This window comes from Oratosquilla oratoria, chromosome 14 (genome assembly GCF_046742065.1).
Source record: "Oratosquilla oratoria isolate Oo_2021 chromosome 14, ASM4674206v1, whole genome shotgun sequence".
Lineage (NCBI taxonomy): Eukaryota > Metazoa > Arthropoda > Malacostraca > Stomatopoda > Squillidae > Oratosquilla > Oratosquilla oratoria.
Genome location: NC_134790.1, coordinates 35,953,619 through 35,958,618, shown reverse-complemented (window position 1 = coordinate 35,958,618; position 5,000 = coordinate 35,953,619). Strand labels below are relative to the sequence as shown.

At 46.0% G+C, this 5,000-nt stretch overlaps 1 protein-coding gene across 1 annotated transcript in view; it reads left to right on the top strand.

The window, feature by feature from the left end:
- Positions 1-3,819: 3,819 nt before the first annotated feature.
- LOC143032841 (uncharacterized) overlaps positions 3,820-5,000 on the top strand; it is an 826,304-nt gene continuing 825,123 nt past the window's right edge. The window contains exon 1 of the mRNA XM_076198001.1: positions 3,820-4,341. The gene's annotated coding sequence lies outside the window, so the exon portion shown is untranslated. The remainder of the gene's footprint in view (positions 4,342-5,000) is intronic.

Below are 5,000 nucleotides of genomic sequence, written 5' to 3'. Positions count from 1 at the left end.
ACACACACACACACACACACACACACACACACACACACACACACACACACACACACACACACACACACACACACACACACACACATACACACACGCACACACACACACATACCCACGCACACACATACACACACACGCACACACACACACACGCACACACACACTTATACAAAAGCACACACATACACACACACGCACACACATACACACACACACACACACACACACACACACACACACACACACACACACACACACACACACACACACACACACATACACACTCTCTCTCTCTCTCTCTCTCTCTCTCTCTCTCTCTCTCTCTCTCTCTCTCTCTCTCTCTCTCTCTCTCTCTATTTCTCTCTCTCTCTATCTATCTATCTATCTATCTATCCATCTATCTATCTCTCACTCTCTTTTTCTGTGTGTGAGTGTGTGTGTGTGTGTGTGTGTGTGTGTGTGTGTGTGTGTGTGTGTGTGTGTGTGTGTGTGTGTGTGTGTGTGTGTGTGCGTGTGTGTGTGTGTGCTCCTTTCTCCTTCTCTCATTCACTCCTTTCTCGTATCTCCTCCAGTCTCCCCTCTCCCTCCTTTGTTTCCCTTTCTCCATAATTTCCCTTTCCTTCCCTCTTTCCCTCTTGCCCTCCCTTTCCACCTCACCTCCTCTCCCCTCCCCTCCCATTCCATTCCTCTTTCTACTTCTTTCTCACCTTCTTACCTATATCCTCCCTCTTCCTCTCACTTCCCTTTTCCCTTATCCAAGTCCGTCTCTCTCTTCACACATCTTCCTCCTCCTGCTCCTCTTCCTTTTCCTCCTCCTCCTCCTCCTTCTCCTTCTTCCCACCTCCTCCTGCTCCTTTCCCATTTTTCCCATATCCAACTCCTTCTCTCCCTTCCCACTTATTCGTCCTTCTCTTCCCTTTCCTCCTGTTCCCCTCCTCCTCCTCCTCCTTCTCTTTCTCCTCCACCTCCTTCTCCTATTACTTTTGCTTCTCCTCCTCCTCCTCCTCCTCCTCCTCCTCCTCCTCCCCCTTTCCCATTTCCCCATATCTAAGTCCTTCCCTTTCTTTCCACCTACCCACTTCTCCTCCTTCTCCTTCCCACCCCCTCTTCTTATTAAGTATTACTCCTCCTCCTCCTCTTCCTCCTGTCCCTGTTCCTTTTGCACATTTTCCATACCCAAGTCCTTCTCTTTCTTCCCACCCACCCACTTATCCTTCTCCTACTGTTACTCCTCCTCCTCTACCTCCTCTTCCTACCATTACTCCTCCTCCTCCTCCTCCCATCCTCCCTACCTATTCTTCCTCCTCCTCCTCCTCCTCCTCCTCCTCCTCCTCCATTAGTATTCTCCATTACGCCTCCACGGCCTCCAATAAGCGCGACTCACTTGTGGAACCGACGCACAAATATCTTTTTATGTCCTTCCTGGGCGAGTGCGTGGTCCTGCGAGCTTACGAAGCTCGACTAAGTGAGGAGAACCAGTGTTTATGTGTCCCAGGGCCCGTCACCCGTGGTGGGATCCCTTATTCTATTATTTTTTTTTTTCTATTTCATTTTAATCTTATTTCTATAATAGTTTGTTTGCATGTTTATGTTTATTTTTGTTTTATTTTATTTTTTGTTTTGTTTTATTTAACTCCTTACCTAATCATATTTATTTAATTTTTTTTATTAATATACTTATCAATTCTTCTTATTCATTTATTCTTGTTCGTAAATCTATTCATTTTATTCATTTAGTTTTACTTATTTATCTATTCCTTCGTCTGTTATATATTTTTATTTATTTGTTTATCATTCATCTGTTTATTTATTCATTCATATATTTATTTATTCATATTTGGTCCTTGGTTGTGGCGAAACTGATTTCGAATCGTTTCTGATGATGTTGGATCACTTTTACGGTGGTTGGATTCTTTTCAGAGGATTCGGATCCTATAAAAGGAATCCCCATTAAAAGGGATCAAAACCCATTAAGAGGGAACAAACCCCATTAAAAAGGATCCAACCCAACCCCATTAAGAGAGAACAAACCCCATTAAAAGGGATCAAAACCCATTAAGAGGGAACAAACCCCATTAAAAGGGATCCAACCCCATTAAGAGAGAACAAACCCCATTAAAAGGGATCAAAACCCATTAAGAGGGAACAAACCCCATTAAAAGGGATCAAGACCCATTAAGAATTATCTGGTCCCATTTTTAAAATCCATTTTCCTTAACCACATGAAATCTGGAGGTTTCTTCAGTGCGATAGTCTCATTATGGTGACCTAGGTTTGAATCCCCATAACCACATATGGGCGCCACCGATGTGAATAAAATCGCCTGACGACAACCAGAGTAAAAGGGAAAGGGCCATTTGGTATGGAAGGGTTTAATCAACATGTGAGACAAAAAGGTGAAGAATATACGCCAGGATGCGCTGAATAGCTATGGCCGAAATCGTCACTTTTGCTTTACTATGCACTTTAGGGACTGCTGGAGCAGGTATTAACAGTCATTGCTGGGAATTGGAGAGGAATGCGGGATTCGAACCCACAATTAAGAGAGTGCGAGACCAGCACGCTTCCGATTACGCCACCAGGGCAGAAGTGAGACCAGAGTTAAGATGATATTAGTGTTAAGATAATGTTAAGATAACTGTTACTGTTAGTAATGGTTGTGATAATGACAGAAGCCACCATCTCTGATTCTGGGGATATATGTGGCTGCCACGAGCAATGGTTAGAAGGCCAGGTAGGCCCTGTCCTGAGGACTCCTCAGTTTGAGATGGGAGTATGGGCCAGGGTTGGGATCTGGGAGTCTGACCAAGGGGAGTCCTCAGGGGGTGGGGATAGGGTTTGTCTCCTGTTCCCTGGGAATTATAGAAGAACAGCAATAATAATAGCAATAACAACAACAACTACTATGACCTTCTTCAGCAAAGTTCGTGAAACAAAACATGGGACGTGACCTCGCATCACTCCCACATCACGGACAGCATGACAGTACATAATACACTCGACACAGAATGATGTGTGTACCATACCATTATTTCAACATGACATATCATAATGGGGTAACCTACTGATATGACAAGACACAAACGACAAAACCTGACCTGACAGAACAAGACGGTATGACCCGAGAGATGACACAGTCATGTATTCCTACAGCACGACACGTGTCACAACTTTGGAAGACCTCACGACATTTTATGACACAGTATGGCACTTTAGGACCACACGACGCGCATCATCACTCGAACCCTCTGTCGGACATTTCCGCACGTGGACACTTGTCCCCCTTCACCCCTCCTGAGACGGAAGTCTGGTGCCTGTAGGTTCGCGTGTGCGCGTACTACTCAGCCCCGATACTCAGCCTAATCATCCACCGTTCTAACACCTTGTCCGTGTCTATTCTTCCTTCTTCTCTTCCCCTTCTCTTATTCCTCCTTCTCCTCCTCCTCCCCTTCCTCTTCTCCCCTCTCCCCTTCCTCCTCTCCCCTCTCTTCCCTTTTCATCTCTTACCCATCATCATTATCCTGTTCGTTTTTACTATTTCAATATCAGTTCTGCAGCTACTCCATCTATTTCAGCTGTTTCACTTACTTTTCATCTATCCTTTGAAAGTCTTCTGTTTAGTTTTTCCTCTATCTCATCTTACTGATCCTTCCTGACTGCTCTTCCTTTTGCTCACTTTCTTCACCTCTTCCTTTCTTTTACCCTCCTCCTTTTCAAACTCCTGTTTCTCCTTCCCTTCCGTCTCTCGCTTCCTCGTTCTCCTCCGCGTCTCCTCCCTCACCCTTCCTGACGGGAGGCAGTGCCTCGTTGCTCGCTTGGAGGGCGGAGGGAGTTGGCGCGTCGTCTCAGTGTTGCGACGTCTATGTGTTGGGCGGAGGCGCACTCTCGCTTCCTCCTGAAGAACCGCGATTCTATTCGGGTCTTCGAGGACCCTTTCGACACCCTCCCTCGAACTCCGGGAGCGGTCCGAAGTTCAAGTCTCTTTTAAGTGACTAGTGTGTTTCTGGTTCGGACTGATGGCTTGCAAGGTGGAACTGTCCAAAAGTTGAAGAGAGTTGTCATCCCATATCCCACACACCTATACCCCATACCCACATCCTCAACCCCTCCACCTTCCTACCTCAAGTCCCTCTTTGTCTTAAGTGGATTCGGCTACGGGCAAGGTCAGCCGTTGGTACCTACCCCGCCCTACCCCCCAGTGCTCCCCCCACCACCACCCACATACCCGAGTGGTTATTGTTGTCAGGTGGAGGGGGACTCATAAGGTGTGTTGGCAGGTGCCAACAATTTGAATCAAGTAGTGGAACTTCGTTTGAGGGCAAAGAACGTCTACAACGAAAGGTAAGCATTGTTGCTTTTTTTATTACGTTAAATGGAGTGGAAAGGTTTACACACACACACACACACACACACACACACACACACACACACACACACACACACACACACACACACACACACACACACACACACACACACACACACACACACACACACACACACGTGTGTGCGTACCCACACTTTGTTAAACATCCCAGCACACAGTATGTATATATAGAAACATACACATTGTGGGTACTTTCAACTTGTCTAACCTCCCCCACGGTAATGTGGGTAACACTGGGTATCCAACCCCACCCACTCACCCACACACGCCATGAGTGTGTTTATGTACTTGTACCAAGCCAAATTAAATGGCGACCTATGTTGACACTACCAGTTTGTTGTCTGACAACACTACACTAAGCTGTCATTCAAGTATTTGTTGACGCCCATCTTTGAGTCAATGACAGCACTCTACAGTGTTACATCGTCATATTTCGTTATTGAAGATAACTTTGCGTTCCATTAGCATTAGGTTTCACCCCATCAACGTACCACAATCTCCCTAACCTGTGTGTAACAACGGTTATAGTCGTTGTAGTGTACGTAGGCCCAGGCTACTTGGGTTCTTCGTAGTGGTTGTTGTTTAGATGTTGCGTTGCTGTGGGATGGAGTTG